Raw genomic sequence first — 15,780 nt, forward strand, 5'->3', positions numbered from 1 at the left:
ACCCCTCCTTCGCCTTCGGGGGTCCTTGTGTCCTGCCTGCCTTCGCCGGCGGGGTGCGGGTGGCGGCGGGCTCTCGGCTCGCCGCTTCTTCCTGGTTGCAGGCGGCTGTCGAGGGGCGGGCGGCCGGCAGCAGCTGCCAGGCGGTGTCGCCGCCGGCGGGGCGCACCTCCCGCGCAGGTACCGGGGGGTAGCGTCGCCGCCGCTGTGCTTCCCAGGGCAGGATTGGGGACAGAAGGGAGCAAGGGAACAAACCGCAAAGCGCCGGCACTGAGCTCTCGACTCGGTGGCGGGCGGTGAAAGAGCGGTTGTGCGGCGGCAAGAGCGACCCAGACGCGCTCCTGCATGTGGAGTGGAGGTTTCGCTTCCCCGGCCCGCGGCTCCATCCCTGCATCTCCCCGCACCAAGCCGCTGCCTCTCCCGGTGGCAGAGGCACCCGGTGAGGGGTGTGTGTGCTGCCCTCTCGTACCTTGGCTGCTCTCGCTGCATGCAGCCCCCGGAGCGCCGCAGACCAGGAGGACACGCCGGGTGCGTTGTGATTTACTCCTTTATTTGTTATTTTTTGGGGGGTGTGTGAGGAGTGTTTTTTCGCTTCTCTTCGGGCGGCGTCGCGGAGGGGGACCTTGTGAGGAGGGGACCGCGACAGGCCAGGAGCCTGGGGGGGTTCCCCACCGGCACCAGCTTCGGTGCCGTGCCTGCCCCGCACGCCGGGCTCCGCCGCTTGTTGTTGTGCTCCAGGGAAGGACGCGGTGGAGCGAGCGGCTCCCCGGGGAGGGAGGGGTGTTGCGTTTCGACTTGCTTCTCTTCCTCTTCGCCGCGTGTGCCCCACGTCCCTCCTCCTCGGCGGGGCGGCTGCAGGGGTTCGGCGGCGGGCGGGCGGCGCTGCGGGACACCTGGAGCAGGTGGCGCAGACACAGACAGAGGTAGGTAGCCTCTGGGCTCCCTCCTCCCCACGATTCCGCCTCCGAGAAAGGGACCTGCAGACAGGGCGAGCAGTGCTCGGGGCGTCCCGCCACGATCGGCAGGACGGCTGGGAAGGGCAGCTGCCCTACCCAGCCCGTCCCCGTAGAGTGCCTCCTTCTCGCCGCCGCGGGCGGGTGAGCGCTGCTGGGCTCCCCCTGCGGCGGGGCGCGGGGAGGCGGCGAAGCTTGTGCCGGTACGTTACATAACCGGGCAGGGGGCCGGGCGGGGGGAGAGCTGGCACAGCGTGTGGCTCCCCTGTCGGCGGCGGGAGGCCAAAAGTCAGTACCGTGGGCTTCCGGTTTCACATCGTGGTCGTGCTCATAGTTTCGAACAGAATCAGCCAACTTCTCTCTCTCTCTCTCTTTTTTTTTCCCCCCTTTATTTTTACCTCACGGGGCAAAGCAGCTCTGGCGGATAGCTGAGGAGCGGGGCAGGTACTGCTCCTGCCCTCATGCCACCGCCTGGCCCCTCTGCCGGTCACTCATCAGTTCTTGTCAGGGATTTTTTGGAAGTTTTTGTGAGGACAGCGTGAAGCGCGCCCGGTGGCGGGGCCCGGGCTGTGCCCGGCCCGCGGGTTCCGACTGTTGAGATGCCGCTTGCTGACCCGGCTCCTGTCAGAGCCCCCGCTGCCCCGGCTCGCCGCCGCTTCCTCACCGCCTCGGCTTGAAGCTCCCGTCCTTCCTGTGCCTGTCACCTCTCTGGAGGGTTTGACAGCGTTTGAAATATGTCGGGGTGCGTGCGGTGGGCTGCTGCCATAGCGAAGGCTGCAGCTTTAGTTTTGTCCTGTGCTCCTGGGGGGCTCTTTGAAAATCAGTGCAGGATTTGACTTGGAAACGATGTAAACGTGTATTTTTGTGATTTTAAGTAGGTCAGTCATGATAGTATTTCCCGTAGACATCACACTTGGCTTCCAATTCATCGGCTGCTACATTTGGAGTATTTTTTATTTTTTTTAAGCAGGAACTGTGAAAATAAAGGCTTTCTTGTGGAGAAACTGAAAATTCTGCCATTTTCAGTGGGAGCAAAATTGAATCTTAGGTGATGAGGAGTGACAGCATGTATACTATGCAGTTTTATTTTTGTTATATCTACTAATTATTTTTATAACGTTGAGGCTAGTAAGCATAATTTTGTGGCTGTGGAGTACTGCTAGTTCACAGATACACTATGGCCCCAAAATCTACAGGTTGGTTGTATAAGGGCTTGAAATACCTGTCTGGAAGGATGAAGTGCTCACTGTCAATCAAGGTAAATAATAACAGACTAAGAGAACAGTCTTGTTTTAGGTTAATGCTTTGATTACAGTTGACAGTTGAATAGGAAACAGTTCTCTTAAAGTCTTGAAATGTTCTTAGTGCAGCTGCTGGTAATAACTGGTATGTGTCTGTCAAAGCTCTCAAGCATCTTGGTATTATAAATGTATAATTTTTTACATCAGCTTTTCCTTTATGCTTTCCTAAGTATTTCACGGGGACCAACAGAATAGCTGGAGGGAGACGTTTTACAAAGGCATGTAGTGATAGAATGAGGGGTAATGGCTTCAAACTGCAAGAAGATACTTTTAGATTAGACATTAGGAAGGAGTTTTTCATCATGATGATAGTGAGGCACTGGAGGAGGTTGCCCAGAGAAATTGTGGAGGCTCCAATCCTGGAACTGTTCAAAGCCAGGTTGGATGGGGCCTTGAGCAGCCTGGTCTAGTAGGAGGTGACCCTGCCCATGCCAGAGGGGTTAAAACTAGAGGATCTTTAAGGTCCTTTTAAACCCAAACCATTCTTAATTATTCTAAAGAGTACCTATGAGAACATTAGAAATCCTGCAGGATATATCCAAGTGTCTGCTGGCAGCTGTCAAGAGTAGTTGCCTCAAGAGGACCATGGCAGGGAAAAAGCTTGCAGTGATGCTAATCCAGAATACTCTGTCCAGGCAGCTGTGTCTCAATGATTCATTATGTTGAGTAGAAGTGTTGCCTTTGTACTTAACAGACACAAAGTTTGGTGTTTGTTTTGTCTTTTTCTTTCTTTGATCTTACATAGTGGTTCTTGAAGCCATGTAGACTTTTAGTAAGATAATGGACAGGTATCTGAGGAAATAGGTAACTGAATGGAATGTCAAATGACAAACACTACTTATCAAGTCATCTGGTGGTCAGAAGGCAATTTTTAGTTTGCAAAGGCCCATGCATAAAAGTTACATTAATTGGTATTAGTTTTCCAAGCATTAGGCTCTGAGGTAATCCATCTAAAATAAAGCTGCATATTTATAATAAAACAAAACAACAAACAACCCCCCGAACAAAACAAAGAAACCCAAAAAACTCCCAAAACAAAACCAAACCAAACAAGCAAACAAAAAAAAGCTAAAAAGCAGCATGTGTTATGGTTTTCTAATGTATTCTAATGAAATGGATCCAAATTAATTTTCATTGAGTTGGGAGAAAGCCATGAATAAAATGTTGTGTTTTGTTAGCTTCACTGGATTTAAAAGAAGTAGAAAATTAAGAATATAAATTGTGACTCCATGCCATGCTGTACAGCTAAGGAATGTACACAGACTTTCAAAGCCCCGGTTCTATAATGGTAATTATTATGAACAAGGTAGTGAATGTTACAGTCATTGTAGTAATAAATTTTGGCCCATCACAGACCCTTTATTTGGTGACAGAAGTTGCAGCATGTTACTTAAAAAGAGTTTTCAATTTTTTGTTGCCTATTTTTGTGTGCATTCACGAAAATTTTCATGACAAAATTGTTCTTGCGTTGGACTTTATTCCGTTTAAAGTCAGCTCCTGTACGATACTTAAATTTCTAGTGAGCAAAGGCCTTATGTCCTTTTTAAAGACAAGCTTGTTGGAATTCTAAAAATCATGGACTCAAAATACTTTGCACACAGAGAGAAAAAATATATCTGTTTGCAGGGCATTGCAACAACCAAGACCTGACATTGTTCACCCTGTGAATTGGTAGCATAATCATAGAACAATTTGGGTTGGAAAGGACCTTTAATGTCCTGTAGTCCAGCCCACCTCCAGGGAACAGGGACATCTTCAGCTAGTTCAGGTTGCTCAGGGCCTTGTCCAAACTTGAATGTTTTCAGGGGTTGGGAAACCTGTGCCAGTGTTTGACCACCCTGACTAGTCTGAATATACCCTCTTTCTGTTTAAAACCTTGTCCTGTTGTGACAGACCCTGCAAAAAATACTGTCCCTATCTTTTATATAGGCTCCCTTTAAGTATTGACAGGCTGTCATAATGTCTCCCTGAAGCCTTCCCTTCTCCCTGTTGAACAACCCCAATTCTCACAGCCTTTCTTCATAGGAGAAGTGCTGTAGCCCATTGATCATTTTTTGTGGCTATAAATGGGACACAATTCCAGTTGAAGGTGAGTGTTACCAGTGTGTTGGATTACAAATGAAGGTACATGGAATGGTAATGAGGTGATCAGGCAAGAGAACAACCCATCCTGTTCTCTTTCAGTGTTGCCTGGAGAAACACAGGATTTGGAAAACAGATGCTGGAGTCCCAGTATGGTGGTGTATGAACACATTTCCTGTTTATTCTTTTTGTGATGTTTTTATTCAGTACTTGATATTAATTGCCCATATGGTTGAAATAGCCACTTCAGTTAGTTACTCCATCAAACAGAATGTATCATTATAGTTTAGGCTCTAATTCCTCTGTGAGATGATTGTTATGACTAAAGAAACACTTTCATTATAAACTGTTGAGAGAAGACAGGTTAAACTGAAATTGACACCTCCTGCTTGTAGCATAGGTAACAAAAACTTTTAAGTGTTCACACAGTACAGTACTTATTTTTTGTTAACTTCTTGCCTGCCAAAGATGAGTGAGTGCTTATGGGCTGGGTAGTCTGGTGCAAAGTTTTATTTCCCAGAACTAAATTGATGTACTTGAGAACATAACAATTTGTGATAGTCAATATATGGACTAATGTGGATGAAATCTAATATTCTTTGGCTAAAGCACTGAAAGCATAACCAGAGTTGGTGGTGGAAAGGTGGAAAGGTTTTCCACCCAGAAAGGTGGAAAGTTTGCATTTTAATCCTCTGGCCTTACCTATAGGTTAAAACTGTAAACTGTCATTTAAGTGTGGAGTCCTGCATCTGGGGAGGAATAACACCAGGCAACAGTACAGACTAGGAATCATCCTGCTAAAATTTGCTTCATGGAGAAAGACCTTGGAGGCATAGTGGGCAGTAAGTTATCCATGGGACAGCAATGTGCCCTTGTGGTGAAGAAGGCCAATGGTATCCTGGGGTGCATCAAGAAAGGTATGTCCAGCAGATCTAGGGAGGCTCTCCCCCTCTGCTCTGCCCTGGTGAGACCACACCTGGAATACTGTATCCAGTTTTGGGCTCTCCAAGAGAGATGGGGATCTACTGGAGAGAGTCCAGTGGAGAGCTGTGAGGATGATTGAGGGATGGGAACATCTCTCCTATGAAGAAAGACTGAGAGAACTGGGTCTGTTTAGTCTGGAGAAGAGAAGACTGAGAGGGGATCTTATTATTAATGTCTATCTGAGGGATGGGTGTCAAGATTGAAGTGACAGTCTCTTTTTGGTGGTGCTCAGTAATAGTACAAAGAACAGTGGGTATAAGCTGGAACACGGGAGCTTCCACCTCAACATGAGGAGAAGCTTCTTTACTGTATGACAGCACTGGAACAGGCTGCCCAGAGAGGTTGCAGACTCTCCTTCTCTGGAGACTTTCAAATCCTACCCTGGATGCATTCCTGTATGGCTGGCCCTGGGTGATGCTGCTTTGGCAAGGGGGTTGGACTCAATGATCTTTGGAGGTCTCTACCAATCCTTAACATTCTGTGATTCTGTGATTCTGTCCCGGCACAACCAGGACAGTGCTTTAGAGCTCAGCCACTCAAATAACTTACACAACTGGAGTTTCAAACCAGTGACACCAGACTGCAGTACTTTATTTGCATATTACTTGATTTAATATGTATTTTCTGGGGCACTCAGCTTTCTGCACAAACTGCTTAATTTGGACCTAATTAGATAATTGGTATAAAATGAAGAAGTTGGTCTCTCAGAGACCGATCCAGTTGCCAAAGGCAGTGGCTGTAGGGATTACATTAGAGCTATATTACTGTAGCCTTCAGTCATTCTGAATCTTGCTGTACTAATCATTCTGCAGGCAGATTGTTCTCGCCCCAGTGAGACCACATATGAACACTGTGTTTGAGCTGAAGGAGCACAGTATGGTGATGCTGACTAGGTCATAAATTAAAACAGCACAATCAGAATCCATTTCTCTAGGGGTTTTGCCCACCTGAGAATTTAGACAAAATGTTCTTAGCTGTGCTAAGCACTGTAGAATGAGCTGTGGTTGGGGAGAGTTGCATGGAACTTCATTGGCAGCTCCCCCAGCGAGACCATGATAGTGTCTAATCTTGCTGATATTCAGTGATGTTAAATAAAGGGTCTGTCACACTCAGCTTTAGATTTTTGTTTTCTTTTACTTAATAATTTCATTTGAGTAACTGTGAAATTCCTGAATTTGTTTCTGCACAAAATTTCTGAATGGGGCTATATGCATGTATTAGCACATGAAGAATTTCTCTCTCCGGCCATCTGATTGCCAGACAAATATCAAATGTAATCCTGGTTGAATGAATTTTGTGTCACGTGGGCTTTTGGGTATAGAAGGAAGTAATTTGGTTGTTATGTAGATGATCGGGAATCTCACTAACTTTTCTGAAGAGCAAACTGTGCTCATGTCTTCTTGCTGTGACAGCCATTTTCAGAGTTTGGCTTTTGTGTTTGGTTTTGGGTTTTTTTTTGGTGTGTGTGTTTTCTTCAAGTCAAGGAGATAGCAGCCATTCTCTTCTCAGTTTTCTATGCCTCATTGTCTTAGTTAAGAGGTCTGAAGAGACTGACCCTTCTGTAAAAGTTTGACTATCCTGGGTTTAATTTTTCTATAGAGATTGTCATACAACTTCCTACTATTTTCTTTAAAGGATTCACTATATATTATGAAGAATTTTTTTGTGGCTGAAGAATTTCTAAATAGCAGATACTTAAACAGTTCCTGACACCAGTATTCATTCTGAGTTTCTCATATTTGGAAAAAAACAAACAACCAAAAAAAAGCAGCTTTTTAGCATCTTAAAGTTCTCAGTTAAAAATAATTGGAGAACTCTTTGATTAATATAAAGTGAGATCATTCTTCTGAGGCTTCTTGCATCAGTAACTGTGAAATTCCAGCTCTGTTGCTTGGAATAGCTGTAAATCTTGGATATATCCCAGGAAAGCCCACACAAAGGGCAAGTGTGAGAAAAACAAGAAATAACTTTGAAATTTCCAGCCAGATTTTTTTTTTTTTTTCCCTTCTATCCTGAAGTGATTTTGAAATAACTCAGTAGGGAAGTTAGTTTTCTAAATCTTCATTTCCCTGTTGCTCTTTTTCAGAAAAACAAAACCAACCAAACAAAAATACCCACCAAAAAACCCCAACCAAACAAAAAAACCCAACCATCTTTCATAAAGCATCTCAAAGGGGAGAAACAACCAAAGTGGAATGGAATGGAATGGAATGGAATGGAATGGAATGGAATGGAATGGAATGGAATGGAATGGAATAGAATAGAATAGAATAGAACAGAACAGACCAGGTTGGAAGAGACATCCAACCCAATCATTCAGCACCACCCAATCAACTAAACCATGCAACCAAGCACCCTATCAAGTCTCCTCCTGAACACCTCCAATGATGGTGACTCCACCACCTCCCTGGGCAGCCCATTCAATGGGCAATCACTCTCTCTGTGTAGAACTTCTTCCTAACATCCAGCCTAAACCTCCCCTGGTGCAGCTTGAGACTGTGTCCTCTTGCTCTGGTGCTGGTTGCCTGGGAGAAGATACCAACCTCCACCTGTCTACAGCCTCCCTTCGGGTAGTTGTAAACAGCAATAAGGTCTCCCCTGAGCCTCCTCCTCTCCAGGCTAAAGATGGCTTTAAAACCCTACTTCTTTGTATTTTGTTAGAATACTTGGAAGTTTTTTAGTGTATCATTTCAGTTATCTATAATTAGTTTCATAAACTTTGGGGAAAGTGTAAACATTTGAGAATGTTTAAATTCAAGCCTTTCCAAATTGATGAAATTAAGAACTGGGGGAACATAACTCATAACTGCTACAATTTGAAAGGGAAAAGGAAAGGAAAATCAAAGCAAATACACACCAACACATATACCTAAAAATTAATTCAGGCATGTAGTGTATTTTTATATGTATTTAGCTGGTGCATTATCTTTGGCTCTGCTAAAGACTTGAAATCTCTGGATCACAAGTGAAAATATGTTTGTTCTTCATCTGCTTCTTACTGAGAAGTCACAAAATTCAGGGAAAACAATGCTGTTAGACAAGTTACAGATACCTGTGGAATTCAGGCACTCAAAAAAAAGAGGCTTGGCAGCATGAGAGATCAGTATTAACAGACACACTTAAAGCTGTTCTGGAGAAAGTTTATGTGCTGTTTACATATTGTGTTGTGTAGCTGGTGTTCATGTTTGCTTCTAATCCTTGACTTTCTGAAAGAGGAGACATAACATTGTTATCGAAGATTCTGATACGTTATCACACCTCGCTGCATTTTTAAGTCAGTTCTTTTGATTGTGGGTTTGTAAATACATGCAAGACCATGAAAAAGAATGATTATATACAGTGAATTAGGTTTGCTAGAACTTCCATATTAGAAAGCAATTGCATATGCTGTGTGTCCAAATGTATTTCAGAGGACTGGGTATAGCTTCTGCTTTTGCTGTGTCTTGGGATCTACTGTGAGCTGGTTTGGGGCATGGTGTTGCCAAAGTGTGGTGTGGCGGTGAGAAGCCAGCCATGAGGCAGATTTGTCTTTGATCAGAAGGTGTTTTCACTGGGAACACTCTCACAGCAGAATAAGCGTTTCCAATGTAACAGTAGCCTCAGAGTCCTAAGGACAGTTATCCCCTGTCTCCTAATTAGTGTTCATATTCCTAGTTTTCCTCAATAGACTTCAGATAGATGAACTGAAGACTGGCTTCAGGTTGGTAAAGCTGGTTGGGTGCATCAAGTGGAAGAGATGGCCTTTGATGTCTCCTGAAATCTTCCTTACCAACCTAGCAGTATCACTTTCACTTTGCCCACTACAGCTGACAAAATCTCACTCACTCGTGAGGCTTCGTGCAGGCTACTTTAGTGCCTTGATGAAGATACAGTCTAGATTCTTTACTTTTTAATGAAGAAATTCTGTAGATCCCAGTGACAGCTGTTATTGTCCCCTGGCCTTAAATTCTGTGCATAAACCTGAATGTTGTCAAGATTCTCAGCTCACAGCCATTTTATTCTGCTGAACTTACTTAATAATATATATATATTTAGAACTTCTTGTGGCTTCCTGTAGTACCTGCTCCCAGGAAACCGTTTTGGAGTTTGTGACAAATTCCTTGAGTAACTTGGACACTTAGCTCTTCTCAGCAGATACTTCTGGGAGTGCAGTTGAGTCCACAACATCTCATGGTTAGCAGCAAAACATTGGTTTATGGTGTTGTGTAATGTACTGTAATACTTTTCCCTTTCTTTCTGCGTCATTGCTGTTTCTCAGAATTCAACATCCCTGTTCTGAGTCTAAAAAAAAAAAATCTCAGTCCTTAGTTAAACTCTCTTGTCAAATGTTGTTAATTCTCTGGATGAAAAGTAGTGTGGGAATATCTTCTGAAAAGCTAACGTAGGAGGAACTCACATTGATGAAACTAATACTGTATATTTGTCCCTTTGAGTGTTAAGAAGGTACAGAAGTAATTATGATGGATTTGTGCATCTGCTGGTTTTTTTTTCTGTGTGAAGGACAGCTGTGCAACTTTGTGTCCAGAAAAGACCTTTTATAGTGAAAACTATGACAGGAAAGGCTGAAGGAGAAATAAAATAACTGGTTGATATTTTCAGTACATCTGTGGTAGGAGATGAAATACTGATGAAAGCATACAAGCAATAACTTTGGAGATTGATGTGTCTTTCAAAGCTTTATCATTAAGAATGATACAATCATTATAATGGGGAACTTTCAGACTGTTGTTGTGTGGCATTTTTAGCATTCTGACAAATCACACCATTCTAGAGGGGTAAAATAGGGGCCAAACCCTAAAATACTAAAGTCCACTGACAAGTTACACAGTTTAAGTTTGGCTTTTTAATGAAATGGTCATTGAAAAATAGGCAGAAATTTGACTCCAGGTATTTTTCTCTCTGCATTGCTTGTTTTGAGGGAGAATAGAATAGAATAGAATAGAATAGAATAGAATAGAATAGAATAGAATAGAATAGAATTAATGAGGTTGGAAGAGACCTTCAAGATCATCGTGTCCAACATATGATCCAACACCACCTAATCAACTACACCATGCAACCAAGCACCCTATCAAGTCTCCTCCTGAACACCTCCAGTGATGGTGACTCCACCTCCTCCCCGGGCAGCCCATTCCAAAGGGCAATCACTCTCTCTGTGTAGAACTTCTTCCTAACATCCAGTCTAAACCTCCCCTGGCGCAGCTTGAATCTGTGTCCTCTTGTTCTGGTGCTGGTTGCCTGGGAGAAGAGACCAACCTCTGCCTGTCTACAGCCTCCTTTAAAGGTAGTTGTAGAGAGCAATAAGGTCACCCCTGAGTATCCTCTTCTCCAGGCTAAGCATCCCCAGCTCCCTCAGCCTCTCCTCATAGGGCTTGTGTTCCAAACCCCTCACCAACTTTGTTGCCCTTCTCTGGACTCGTTCTAGCAAGTCAACATCCTTCCTGAGCTGAGGGGCCCAGAGCTGGACACAGTACTCGAGGTGCGGCCTAACCAGTGCAGTGTACAGGGGCAGAATGACCTCCCTGCTCCTGCTGGCCACACTGTTCCTGATGCAGGCCAGGATGCCATTGGCCCTCCTGGCCGCCTGGGCACACTGCAGGCTCATGTTCAGAATATAACAATGCCTGAAAGGGGGCCCAAAATACAGTGATGAACTGTGGTGGAAATGGTTGCTTTGGGAGTATGCTTTGTATGTTAGCAAAATCAGTGATAGCAAACACGAGCTGAATGTTTTGACATTTTTTAAGTCAGCATTGATGTTAACTCCCCTTCTATTTTTGTGAAACTGGAAAGAGAACAAAACAGTGATGAAAGCATCAATAAAGATTCATAGTTGTCTTTTAGATTAATAAATGTGCTCAAGGTAATTGGGACTGACTTCAAGGAAAACAATTGTAATTATCTTTTATTTCAGCTCCTGTCGGGCCTTCTACTTTTAGATTCTTTCCCCAGATGGTGGAAGTTACTGTATTGAGGGACTTCTTACCAAAGTGCATAGCTTCTACAAATAGAAACTCCCTGCCCTGGTTTTTCATAATCTTTTATCTATACTATTACTTTGCCCTGACTTGTTTGTGGAAAAGAGTCAAGTATAAAGTTTCTGCATAGCTTTCATCTGCACAGTCTGACTCAGCACTGTTCACCTGGAGGGGAGGTGATAATTTGTCTTTGTTCTTGTTTTGCAGATAGATGCTCTTGTCAAATGAGAAAGAACCCTTATGGGCTCTCAGTGAAAAGTTGTTATTGTTTTAATGAGAATTTTGGTAGGTGTTTTTCAACAGAATGCAGGACTGCTGATGCTGAAAAGTTTTTTGATTGACTGGGTTGCGAATTTTGGCTGAACGGGTTGCAAAATACTCTGAAAGCACAATAGGAAGAAATTGGGTTGCAACTAAAGGCAGGAATCATAGCCACAAGTATTAATTCTTTGTACCTCTGGGAAGCATGAGAAAGGTTGCAGAATAGTTTCATTAACTCTAATTGGCCTTGTATTGTAAATGGTTTGTACATTTCATCTCTGTTAGTAAGGCTTTGTCCAACTATTAAGCCATAGTAAGTCTTTTGAAGGATGTGTTGTGAGGGGCCCTTGTGAATCATGTGGCTAAATAAATACATGCAGTTCTTTTGATCAGAGTAAGTGCATACAATTCAGAGAACACTGAAGGCATTCCATTTACTGTACGTACATAGGTCATTTGTACACGTTTTGAGCATATCTGAAGTTTCTCTCCCTGGATGTGTTATGCCTAAATGTACATGCTGTGCATAATGTAGGTACACTATTCCAACACAGATTCATAGACTCATTATGGTTAGAAGAGTCTCTGAGAAGTTTCCAGCCCATCCTTCTGCCTGAAGAGGTGTCACTCATAAGGGCAGACCAAGCAATGGAAGATTTTGTTTAGCTGTGTCTTGGAAAGCTCAAAGGACAGAGATTTCAGTATGCTTCAGGGCACTTGTTCCAATGCTTGATTATGCTCATAGTGTATTTTTACCCCTTATCTAATAAATATTTAAAACTCCATGGTTTCATTTGACACTGCTTTCTCCCCATGCACCTTATTAAAAAGCCTGCCTCCACCACTTCAGTAATTTACTTTTAGATACTGGAAGTTTCCCATTAGGTGGTGCAGAGGTTTCTCCAGGCTGAACAATCCCAGTGCCTTCAGCCTCTTTACCACAGGGCATGTGCTCCAGACACCACATGTCTTTGTGGCCATTCACTGAACTTGTTCCTGTTGACTAATGTGCGGGGATGCAAAGGTAGACCCAACAGTCCAGATACCAGAGTAATGGATCATGCATAAAGCAGAACAATTGCTTCTCACAATCCATTATCAAAGCCTGGGGTGCTGTTAGCTCTCATTGCTGCCAGATGGGCTGCCGATTCATGTCTCGCCTTCGTTTGTCTAGGACCCCCAGGTTATTTTCAGCAGAGTTGCTCATCTGTAAGTAGTCTTAAAGCTGTGGTCTCATGATGTTTCTGTCAGCCCTAAGTCATTCTGAATGACAATCCTACCCTCCAGTGTATCAGCTGCACCCTTAAGTCTGGTTTTGTTTGCAGACTGAATGTTCTGTACAGTCTGTCAAGTGACTGTCAAATGTGTTAAACAGTATAGGGCTCCTACCTACCCACTTATAACCAGTTGTGGGCAGATTGTGAACCATTAATAGCTATTGTTTGAGCCAAATGATAGAGTTAAGGTTTTATTATCCATTACTCTGCCCATCTAGGGTGTAACTTAGATGCACGGGGAGACATTGTGGAGTCTTGCTGTAATCAAGATAGATGATACCACTGACCTCCTCTCATTCACAAATCCCATCATTTTATGATAGAGGGCCATCAGACTGGTCAGGCATGGTTTAACTTTGGTAGATCCATGCTGTTGGCTCCAGTCACCACCTTCATGTGCCCAGAAATGACATCCAGGTAGGTGTATGTCTGTAGATACTGTGGGATTAGATTATCAAACAGTGAAAATAGGATAGACTGTGATGGGTTTTTTCCCCAGTGGTAACCTTGGTAACCTGTGCATGATCTCTTTCCTGCTCTTCTGGCTGCTCAGTTGCTGTCCGTTTGCAGGTGATTGAGTGCATGCTGGTCACAAGATGGAGTACCTGCATCTCAGGAATGTGGTGGTGAATGAGTTGGGAATTCATGTGACCTGGGGAAACAAACTTGTTAGCAACAGGATGCTACTGCCAGAGTGATTCTTTCTCCCTTGTATGAGGAATTTATAAGAAAGGAAGGTGGCTGCAAAAGTGACAGTAAGTTTAATAATTATTTGGTCATTGCATTGGTGATCTGCTTAAAGCCAGTGGGCTTTGTCTTGGATTCTCTTTTGTATTATCTAGTCATAATCTTGCCATTACCTTGGTAATAATAAGGAATGCATATGCCAGTGCCAGTAAAGAGGGCATGTAGAAAATATTAATTTGCCTTCCAAGATGCATTTAAAACTCCTCTGGTTTTGGTGGTTGGTTGGTTGTGGGGTGTTTTGTTGTTGTTGTTACTATTATTGCTAATGTGCATTTAAAGTCTCTCAGGTCATGTGGTGGTTTTTTTCCTACTAATTTGGTATTCCTTTACAACTCATAATTTTTAGACACCAACAACCCTCAAATGCAGTGAGACCCACAGGAAAACTGTCTTGCTTGATTTGCACGTAAGAAGAAGCGAACAGATTTAACCTGATTGCGTGGTGCTGAGCACTAAGTTCATGATGACTTAATGGGGAATTTAGTATCTCTCAGATCTTATCATTGTCATCACAAGACTTACTGGTTCAGACATTGAATTTTCCAACTTTTCCTGTTACTGATGAACAATGATTACTCTGTGTAGCTGGTCATGTATCAAAATAATTTTGTCACATGATAATAGTTGTTCTTAGTTTCATGCTGTAAAAGAGCTACACATTTTAGGTATTTATTTTTATGCACTGCATTAATATTTAGGATCTGAAAAAACTCTTGGGAGTAAGGTTATAAATATGTTTAATGAAATACTTCTCCAGGATCTGTAGCTGAATTGGATGTAAGATTATATTTGCAGTTTAGAAGTAGTCCAGTAACAATTCTGTCAGCAGTGAATTAATTAGAAATACAACTTCCATAGTATGTTTTGAATGGCATGTGTAATTAACTCATGATTTTAATGATTCCAATACTGTTTAATCATAGAATCATAGAGTGGTTTGGGTTGGAAGGGACCTTAAAGATCATGCAGTTCTAAACCCCCTGCCATGGCTAGATACACTTCCACTAGACCACGTTGCTCAAGGTATCATCCAACTTGGTCTTGAACAACTCCTGGGAGGGGGCATCCACAAACTCTCTGGGCAACCTGCTCCAGTGTCTCACCACCCTCACTGTAAAGAATTCTTTTTAATATCCAGTCTAAATCTGCCCTCCTCAAGCTTCAATCCATTCCTTCTCGTCCCTTTACAACGAGCCCTTGTAAAAAGTCCCTTCCTGGCTTTCTTGAAGGTCCCCTTCAGGCACTGGAAGGCTGCTCTGAGGTCTCCCTGGACCTGCTTTTCTCCAGGCTCAAGAGCCCCAACTGTCAAGATTTTGTACCTATAGCGCAGGTGCTCCAGCCCTCTGATCATCTGTATGGCCCTCCTCTGGGCCCGCTCCAGCAGTTCCATGTCCTCCTTATGCTGGGGACACCAGAACTGGATGCAGTACTCCAGGTGGGGTCTCAGGAGAGCAGAGCAGAGAGGGAGAATAACCTTACTCATCCTGCTGGTCACACTTCTTTTGATGCACCCCAGGATGCAGTTGCCTTCTAGGCTGCAAGCACAAATTGTTGGCTCATGTTGAGTTTTTCATCAATGGATCTCCCCAAATCCTTCTTCTAGACACTGCTCTTGAGCCACTCCTTGCTCAACGTATATTTGTTGCCCCAACTAATTAATTGCATTAAGACTTCAATAGCTTAAGGGAAACAAAAAAAAAAAGTAATAGATTGTAAATCATTGTTGGTATTTTAACTCAATCTTACATGTATCCCAAAGTCACACTGATGATTTCTAAACTGAGACTGAAAAAGGCATATAGGGGAATATGTCAGTTGCCAGAAGGTAAATAGTAAATAGTACTTCCATGGTAAGTTTTAGATACATAAATTCTTTTATCTATAATGTCTACATCCCTTACATTTTAGGAATCTGGTTTTATGCTTTGATTATTTGGGAAATGGGAAAATCGCATTTTTCTTCTGTCTGCTTTAGTAAATTAACCACTGCAAATGAAATATTAACATGCAACTATGATAGAATATTACATTTGGAGATGGCCAAATGATTAAAGGTATTTCACAATCAGCTATCTCTCAGTGTTAACCTGTGAGCAATTAAATGATTTCACCATCGCTCATACATTGCAGCAATGATACTGGCACAGACAAGCACAAAAGCTGGCTTGGCAGTGTCTACCTTAAGCAAAGCAGTGCTCTT

At 43.3% G+C, this 15,780-nt stretch overlaps 1 protein-coding gene across 3 annotated transcripts in view; it reads left to right on the forward strand.

Moving 5' to 3' along the window:
- Positions 1 to 440: 440 nt before the first annotated feature.
- MBP (myelin basic protein) overlaps positions 441 to 15,780 on the forward strand; it is a 125,080-nt gene continuing 109,740 nt past the window's right edge. Inside the window, exon 1 of one of the 3 annotated variants that reach the window (XM_054164001.1) lies at positions 441 to 525. The gene's annotated coding sequence lies outside the window, so the exon portion shown is untranslated. Of the gene's footprint in view, positions 526 to 882; positions 921 to 15,780 lie in introns of those variants that run through there. The other 2 variants (XM_054163999.1, XM_054164000.1) reach the window with 2 other exon arrangements.

This window comes from Dryobates pubescens, chromosome 9, assembly GCF_014839835.1.
Source record: "Dryobates pubescens isolate bDryPub1 chromosome 9, bDryPub1.pri, whole genome shotgun sequence".
Classification (NCBI taxonomy): Eukaryota; Metazoa; Chordata; class Aves; order Piciformes; family Picidae; genus Dryobates; species Dryobates pubescens.